The following is a 10,162-nucleotide window of genomic DNA, read 5'->3' as shown; positions in this document are numbered from 1 at the left end:
ATCGTTGTTTCAACCCATGTGGTAGTTCATGTCCCCGTCTCCTAGACTATTTGCTCTAGTATCTTTGCTCGCTTTTAATTTTGGCTTGTACTAACCTTGCTCTCCTTGTGCTCAGGATCACTGCCTGCCTGCCTGTCTGCCTCACTTGGTCTCAGTCACACAGCCTCACACACCTCCAAACTTGGACCTTGGCCATCCCTCATACCCCCTTGGTCTCCGTCCTCTGGTTCCCTTCCCTAAACCCCATCAAGTGCCTGGTGAACCGTACAATAAACTCCTTAAATCACATCTCTGTTTCTGCATTGGAGTCTGCCTTTGTAATCGTAACAGTGCTCAGACCTCACCTTTCACTGTCCCCCTTTTGATATGAGATAGTACCTTTAAATATCAGTATTTTTAGGTGGACAGCCACCTTGAGAGTTTTTTTTCATGTTTGGTTATTGGTCCCTGATCCCAGGGTGGTGTCCTGTAATTATTAATTCATATTAATATTTTTGATAATATTAACAATTCTATTAATATTCATAAATATCTTTGATATTTTTGCTAATAACCTAACTTGTCCTACCTGAATCCCAACACTGTACGCATTATTTCACCAAAATGACATTTCTTGGTTTTGATTCCTTCCTGTTATGCATTCTGAAACTCTGTAAATAGTATGTGTGTATTTTAACCTCTATGATTAGTAAGTATGGGACTTTTGTAGTCCCAAAGGGGGGGATCTGTGTTGGAAACTCATAGTTAATACTTATATATGTTGATAATAATATCAGAATGATATCACCTATATTCATGTGCACTGAAATTCTTGATCTTGTGTGATGCAGCTTATTGATGACCGTGCACCTCTGACTCCTCTCGGCTCAACGAGCTAAAGAGAGAGAGAGAGAGCAGCATTGGTCAAGGGAGCAAGAGAGTGAATGACGAGAGGGAGCGGTGTTAGTGAGAACTAAGCAGTTAAACAGATAAATAAAACGTTATTTTCTGATTCTTATTGTGTTCAGAATCAGAATCAGAAATATTTTATTGATGCCCGAGGGGAAACTCTTTTGTTACAGCAGCTCACTGTCACGTCAATGCACACAGGGATAGAAGTACTAAGCAAAAAATATAATACACTATAATACAGGTCAGAAAATAAATTAAGTACCAAGTGGGTATAAGTATAAAATTAAAATAAGTGTGAAGTACAAAGTGGGTTTACCGGTTGATGATAATAATGCGGTATAAAGTACGGTATAAAGTAATAGTGCATAGTAATGGTGAACTGTTAAGTGTAGCTTATTATGTGAACTGTTAAGTATAGCTTATTACTAGTTCTTTATGTTCTAAAGCACAAATAAACATGCCCACATCTGATAATTGGCAAAGTATCACAGCAGGCTGCAGTGAGTGCATATTAATGGTAATAGGTTGTTAATCAGTTGAAGTATATAAATGTATGCGCAGTAGAGCCTTTCTCTGTGTCCAGTGTACTGTCTGTTCTGTGGTGCGGGGTCTACAATCTCTTCCTATTTTACGTATTCCTGCAAGAAGTTCATATAACTGCAGCCTGCTGTGATTTATTACAAACTCCAGTACAGACCACAGTTCACACTCACATATAATGTTAGAGGTAGGCTAAAGCAACGTTAGGATTTTTTTTAAATGACCCCACCTGAGGAAAAATGATAAAATATGACCCAACCAGGACCCAACCGCACCAAGTTCCTCCAATTAGTTCCATTAATTTGCAAGTTTTCTGAATAATATATCATTTAATTTATAATTTATATATAATTTTAATAAATTATTAAATTATAATTAAAAAATATTAAATATAATACTAATTAGTTTTAATATAATTTAATTTATAATATAATAATTTTAAATCTGAATAGGTGAACTATTTGGTGTTCTTAATTAAATGTTTTTTAAGCAATGTTTTTTAATATAGTTATACTACATTGTTATTGTAAAATTCTACCTAAGCACCTTCATATTTTATTAGTAGCGTACCCTTAATAATTCATTAATTTACATTGTTTGCATTGTGCTTCGTTACATTGAGGGAACTATAACGGTAGGTAACTGCATACTTGTGGACGTAACGGTTGTTATTTTTCAAATTTTGACAATCTAACCTGTGACAACACATTAGCTAAGGTTGTAAGGACTATGACTATTGGTAGTTGTTGATTTTGTTTAAACAGTAATTGTAATTTAATGGGTTATTGTTGTTTGGACGATTAACCTAAGCTAGCTAATATGTGCTAATGTCAGTTGTAACTTGGTGCCAAAGCAACGGTAAATATTCACGTATGGGCTGATGCAATGTGAAATAGAGTGCAGAATCAAGCTACATTGTAAATACAGATAAGATATATTGTATTTAGCACATAATACATGATTTTAGTAGTTAGTAAACCTATAGAAAATAATTATCACATCATGGGAATGCTACTTCTAGCTAGTCTAATACAACATTGACAACTGTTAACATTTATAAACTATAAACTTGGCATCTCACAAGCAGATGCCACAAACAGCAGCAGGTCAGTGGCATTTCCAGCCACTGACCTGCTGCCGCTCCCACTATTTGAGCCAGCCCTTGCTGTAATAACATTCGGTTCTCTAACAGTTACCGCCAAATTAAATTTGCAATTAACATAACTCTTAGGCAACCTAAAATATTTTAAACAAAAGACATTAATACTTTTTTTTTTATTGGCCATGTTCATCTTACTTGGTGTGCTTCTCTTTGGTCCGTGGGGAGTTGTTGGCATTGAGTAATTTATCGGCCCCTGCTGCTACTGCACCTATATACAGCCGTGTAATGTTCATGCCTAGTCGAGGCAAAACGTGACACTGACACGGTATCCTCTAGAGGACCAGAGGGTCTATTACACGCTTTGGCGTGATACTGGGTTGTGTATGTACAGCAGGTTATGACCACATTACTGTATGAATGAAGGCATTTTGCAGGCCTGTAGCCTGATAAGCTGCTGTGGCTGCTTAAACCAGAGCCAGAAAACCTCCATCTGAACACTGTGACCTTTCTGTTTCTATTTCTCTGTCTTCTTCACAACCTCGCCCCATTTCCTCCAGCCATATAAACAGCCTCTATTAGCTCCAGTTAAACAAACAGCAGCAGTGCTTGGTTTGGCTAATCCTGTAATGGATATCACCTCTGTTTAGACTGATTACATTTCTGGCCGGACCAACCCTGCTAGCTTTCATCATGCTGCTGCTGGAGTCCGTTTAGACATTTCTTCCTTTTTCTTCCTACGTTCACCTCGAAGGAGGTCTGGGATTGTAGGCCCTGAAAGACGATCAGTAAACATGTTGTGAGCAGATTGCTGCTATGCTGCTCTCTGCTGCTTAAAACATAGAGGGAGTAACTATGAACATCTCTTTGGGCTGTTTCACCTCTGATGTGTGTCAGACCACATCCAAATATGAAGGGTGGCCTACTATATTAAAATACAGGTAAGTAAGAAAGAAAGAATGGATACAAAAGAGAAAGGGATGAAAGAAAGAGAAATAGAAGAATGAAGGATTACAAAGAGAGAAAGAAAGAAAAAATGAACATAAAAATACAGAAAAGAAGGAGAAATGAGAGAAATGAGAAGGGACAACAATGGAAGAAAGGATGGAAAGAAAATAGGGAAGGGGAAAGAAGGAAAAAACAAAACAAAAGAATGATGGCAGGAAAGAAATGAGACTGGTCAAAAGGAAAGAAAGAAAAGGAGCAAGAGAGAAAAAGATCCATGGAGGAAGGGAAGAAAGAAGTGAAAAGTGAGAGAATGGAAGAAAGAAGGGAAAGAAATAAAGATGATAGGAATGAGAGATAAAGAAAAACACAAGGACGGATGGCTGGCAGGGCCGTGTCCACAGAGTGCCATAGGCCACCCCTGAAATCAGTGATTGGCCACCCCAGGTGCCACCCCATTATCCTAAATTATAATTGGCTATCTGCCCGGTCAGAGGCGGGACCTTAGTTCCAACCAACTGTTTGAATGTGCACTGTTTTCTTTTGGAGGTGCAATTTCTTTTTGAGGACTTGAAGAAGAATAAAGTACGGAAGCTTTATATTACATTTGTATGGTGCCACTGTGTTGTGTTGTGATTGGTCGCTCTATTTATCTTTAAAATAAACATTTTAAACACAGGAATGCAACAAACTGTAAGATACTGTAATGTTAGTAATTAAAGTAGATGTGAGAAGTGAGTAAATTAATGCTATTCCGACGTGTGTGTGTGTGTGTGTGTGTGTGTGTGTGTGTGTGTGTGTGTGTGTGTGTGTGTGTTCACGGACATACTTCATGCCATGCCTGCATAAGTCAGTGCCCCACGTGGGCCACCCCAGTTAAAAGTGTCTGAACACGACACTGATAGCAGGAAAAAAATAGACTGGATGAAAGGAAGGAAAGAAAGAAAGAAACAAAGAGAACTTTGCATTAGTTAGCAAGTGAAATATTACAGTTCAATTGTATTTATACAGCGCCAACCCAATGTGTTGAGAGAGAGGGGGAAAGGGGAGAGAAAGCCTAGCTTAGTAGAAAAATGGATGAACTAGCTCCATCAAAGATGGAAAAAATATGGGGCACCCCAGTAGCTCACCTGGTAGAGAGTGCGCCCCATGTACCTTATTGCAGGGCCCCGGCCCGGGCTCAAACCTTCACTGCCTGAGTTGCTCCTCACATGAGGGCCCTGTATACTCAGTCAAGAAATAGCTCCAACACTAACTGCTCCTGAACACATGATGTCTTGCTTTTTTTACAATTCTAATTTTATTCAACAAACAAAATATGTATAAATATGACAGCTGGAGTAAGACAGAGTAGGAACTAGGCTAGCAGTTTGCATCTATTCTTTGTGCTAAGCTAGGATAAACATGTCCTGGATCTGTGTACTTGCAATACAGAGATACATTGATCTTGTCACCTGACTCTGGGTAAGAGTATTATAGTTTCTTTAATGCTGGTGTACACTCCGAATTAGCTTGATAGGGGCCCAGAGGCAAAAATGAGCTTGGGGGGCCTATAAAGCCACCCTCCCCCTTGCTCCCCAAGTTCCTTTGTGATCATTTGACTACACACAGATTTAATAAAAAATACACCCCATGTAAGCACCAGATCAACTGAAATATTACAGGTAAAAATGTAGGAGCCACTTTCATGGCCCTTATCATTTTAGTTTCTTTTGTATATTAGTGGTGCATATTAACAGACAAATTTACAATTAATCAAATTGCCATCATTGCCACACAGTGAGGCTGGGGCCTTTGGGGCCCTGGTGGTCTGGTCCAATTTGCCCAGTTGGTAATCCAGCCATGCGTACACTAGACTTTTGTTTAAATTGCTCAGGATTTGCCGTAAATTGACCGTGAGTAGCTCAGTGTTTGTCTCCGTCATTTCAAACCCTGTGCTTGTTGGTAGGGACACAAAATGTCAGTCACAGCAAGGATCAATGGTCCCTACAATTATGGATAAACCTATAAAGCTTGATAAGAACCTAATATGTGAACCTTGGAATGACTGTGCTGACATGCAACGGTACTTCATTTTGGGGAATATTCCAGGATTTGCATCATTAACATGGAACACTTAGGCATGCATTCATTAAAAATTAAAGCAGCATTTAATTTTAACCTAAACTTAGAAATACCTGCTTCTGAAAAAGACATCCTTGATCTTTAATAAAGCTACTATAACCACATTTACACAAACGGAACACTGTGTGCATGTTTCACATTCAGCAACAACCTACCACACACACTGCTCATCTCAGTTGCCCGTCTCCTCTCATATACAATTTAAGTACAAGAATAAGAAAAATACTCTCCATATTTTACACATATTATAAAATGCTCTCTTACATAAAAACTTCTCCCAATTAATGAACATCTCCCTTGTTTCATAATCTTACATTTATATTTTACAAACATAACATACATTACAATGAAAAAAATGTGATTGTGTGTGTGTGTGTGTGCGTGTGCACATTAAGCAGTTGTTGACATCAAATAAAATATTCAGGTCAGGTGCACTTGATATATCTTTCCTGGCTGATGAACAGCATCAGTAGACTTCGATGATATATCAAACACTCCCCATGCTTTCCTTAAAATTCATCCAGCTATTTGCTAGTAGCATTTTAACAAGCAACCTGTTCAGAAAGGCCGTGTGGATTACCTGCTGTGGATTTAACTTGGTTTAGTGTTGAGGGTTTCATTTCCAAACTCAGTACCTTATTTTAAGGATAATAAGCAGCCAGGGTTTGACTGGAGATGCTACATTAGAGCTGGGTGATCGTTCAGTCGTGGTTACTCGATCACCAGGGGGCAGCGGGAGTAGGAGGGAGAAAGGTCAGGCTGAACCCATTATCATTCTAGTATAGGGGGAAAATGCTCTGGCTTGTTTGTGTTTCTTTAAACCAATCACAATCGTCTTGGGCGGCGCTAAGCCCAGGATGCAGTGATGGTGCCCTTGCAAAACGGTAACATGCAGATTGCGGAAGGAGATGAGAATTCCGACTGAAAGAGTCGACCAACGGCAGGCTGTACGTGGTCTGCTACAGGAAAATACAATGCCCAACCAAACCAAACCTTTAATTTGGTAATTATTCAATGTAATTCTGTGTAATTTTATGGTTTAGCTGTGAAATATATGGAATGGGTGACAACCAGGAATTAAACTGTGACAGCTGTCTCATATGAATGGGTCCATTGTCCATTAGACCAACATCATACACACATCCCCTGTAAGACAGAGGTGTTAGACAAAACGGTTTGAGCATCGTGCTGCGTGATACCTTTCTGTATGAACAGCTGGCAGAAATGAAATGACATTTCTCACAAACTGCTTTACTCCCTCACAAGCTAAGTCAATCAAAGAAATATGTTGATTTAAGAGTTGTTATTTTGTTAGCTGACTTGCAGAAACCTGTACAGCTGCGTCCATCTCATCAGTGCTTGTCACCATTTTTTCTGCCGTTATCCTGTCATTATATTTCCCAGATGTCGTCCTACAAAGCTAGCTATGTAGGACAATGATATACACATTTTTAATCCCACTTACAAAGCTCTGATTGGTCGATTGTTTCTCGATCTAGAGGAAACAGCCGTCACTGAGCACGACTGGATGGTTAGTTAGTATGTACTTAAAAGTGAAAATGCTCATTTAAAATGACAACTATTTACCGTAATAGCTGCTTTGAAGCAGTTATAAGTCACAGTTTTTTCAGTGTATTAAATGCATTCTATGTCTATAAGGTTTGCTTGACTCGTGTTCAAGATACAACATAAACAGGGTTTTCTTCTACCTTCCCCAGGGCACAAGAACTGTTCTGAGCAGGATTAGACCAACATGGCACTGAAAGAGCATTCACACTGCCAGAGGACACTAAACACAAGCAGACTATGGAGCTCTATAATACTTCTATTAGGGTGTTGTGAATTTTATTTCTTATGAATGCTAAACTAGAGTATACAGTATAAATGTAGGTGGGGCAGGCTGGCATCACCCAAGTTGACGGAGAGAATTTATGATCACTTGTACATCTTCTGTTGTACATCATATAGCTGATATTATTTTGTAAACATTATTGTAACATTGATCCAGTTTGACAGTCAGACCAAAAATATTTTGAAGCAGAACGTGAGACAGAGGTGGACAGTAAAGGAAGAGTGCGATGTGTGACTGAGTCAGCCAACATTTCTGACTGTAAGGCAATACCCCCAGAGCTCCAACAACAAAGACATGGACTCACACACACACACACAGGTTTATATGACCCAGATAAGAGTATAACAACACTCTGTGTCCCATACTGCACTGCTCTCAGACTGTTCAAACATGACAGGAATTTCCTTATTTCGACCCTTATTCGATGGTTAACAGTGTCTTTGTGTACATATGCATCTGTATGCATATATGTGATTAGAGTATGTTTGGCTGATGAGGGGAGTGGGATTGATGTCTCTGCTTTTTGGATTCTTAAATTTAGTGTGAAAATCATGAAATATAAGTGTACCTACCTTCATCACCCATTTAACATACCTTTCCATCCTCTTGTCTGAATAACAGTTGCTGAGATGATTTCAAAAATCAGAATGATAGTGATTCACAGTAATTGTGCTTCCATATTTGCAATTCCAGACTGTAAAAGCTTTGTCTAACAATATAGTGAACCGACACACCCTTTTTTTTTTTAAGTAATGTGTTATGGAACCAAATGTCCCATTTCCTTTATTTATACACATTAAAAAAACTATAAAATTTTAAGCCATGAATTAAACGAATGAGATGAATCATGATTATTGTATGACAATTGATTGAGTGAAAAAAATCAAAATAATTAAAAGGAAATTTAAAAAGAAAATTGAAAAAATGGCAAGTATTGCAAATACCATCAAATCCCTTTCGTCTCACTTTTAACTGGTTTCAACCACTTCATTTTTTCCATTTTCTCTGTTCTGCTGTCTTGTATATATTTTGGTGTTTTGTGATTTATAACACAATTAGGGCATTATTTCATTGTGGTAAGCGCACCGACCAGTGCAAAGTGGTAGGTCTTGGGTACAAAGACTGTGTGGGCGTCTTCACCTGCTGTTTTGGTTCATGTATGTGCAGCAGCACAATGTGCAAAAGGGCTGGGTGAAGGTGAATATAGATCATGGCTGTGGTGATTAATAAATGTGCTCTCAGCCAATCACATCACTTTTATATGTCTCATATCTCTAAAACAGCTGTGCTCTGAGTGGCACTTCTCCAATCAGAGGCTGCAGATTTATCAACATGTGTCCCGCTGCCTTCAGATGGCTGCAGGGATTTAATGAACTGGAGAAGAAGCTTTCACACAGTATAAAGCAGCTGTGGACGACACGATACAGTGGGAAAAAGTGTTTGCCCCCCTTCCTGATTTCTTATTTTTTTGCATGTTTGTCACACTTAAATGTTTCAGATCATCAAACAAATTTAAATAGTAGTCAAAGATAACACAAGTAAACACAAAATGCAGTTTTTAAATGAAGGTTGTTATTATTAAGGGAAAACAAAATCCAAACCTACATGGCCCTGTGTGAAATAGTGATTGCCCCCCCCCCCCGTTAAAGCATAACTGTGGTTTATCACACCTGAGTTCAATTTCTCTAGCCATACCCAGGCCTGATTACTGCCACACCTGTTCTCAATCAAGAAATCACTTAAATAGCACCTGCCTGACAAAGTGAAGTAGACCAAAAAATTCTTCAAAAGCTAGACATCATGACTAAACTCCAAAGAAATTCAGGAACAAATGAGAAAGAAAGTAATTGAGATCTATCAGTCTGGAAAAGGTTATAAAGCCATTTCTAAAGCTTTGGGACTCCAGCGAACCACAGTGAGAGCCATTTTCCACAAATGGCGAAAACATGGTACAGTGGCGAACCTTCCCAGGAGTGGCCGGCCGACCAAAATTACCCCAAGAGCGCAACGATGACTCATCCAAGAGGTCACAAAAGATCCCACAACAACATCCAAAGAACTGCAGGCCTCACTTCCCTCAGTTAAGTCAGTGTTCATGACTCCACCATAAGATAAGAGACTGGGCAAAAATGGCCTGCATGGCAGAGTTCCGAGACGAAAACCACTGCTGAGCAAAGAGAACATTAAGGCTCGTCTCATTTTTGCCAGAAAACATCTTGATGATCCCCAAGACCTTTGGGAAAATACTCTGTGGACTGACGAGACAAAAGTTGAACTTTTTGGAAGCTGTGTGTCCCATTACATCTGGCGTAAAAGTAACACCGCATTTCAGAAAAAGAACATCATACCAAAAGTAAAATATGGTGGTGGTAGTGTGATGGTCTGGGGCTGTTTTGCTGCTTCAGGACCTGGAAGACTTGCTGTGATAAATGGAACCATGAATTCTGCTGTCTACCAAAAACTCCTGAAGGAGAATGTCCGGCCATCTGTTCGTGACCTCAAGCTGAAGTGAACTTGGGTTCTGCAGCAGGACAATGATCCAAAACACACCAGCAAGTCCACCTCTGAATGGCTGAAGAAGAACAAAATGAAGACTTTGGAGTGGCCTAGTCAAAGTCCTGACCTGAATCCTATTGAGATGCTGTGGCATGACCTTAAAAAGGCAGTTCATGCTCGAAAACCCTCCAACGTGGCTGAATTACAACAATTCT

The sequence above is a fragment of the Siniperca chuatsi genome, linkage group LG4, assembly GCF_020085105.1.
Source record: "Siniperca chuatsi isolate FFG_IHB_CAS linkage group LG4, ASM2008510v1, whole genome shotgun sequence".
NCBI classification, from domain to species: Eukaryota; Metazoa; Chordata; class Actinopteri; order Centrarchiformes; family Sinipercidae; genus Siniperca; species Siniperca chuatsi.
The sequence above is the reverse complement of the archived record's forward strand: the minus strand, read 5'-3'. Positions refer to the sequence as shown.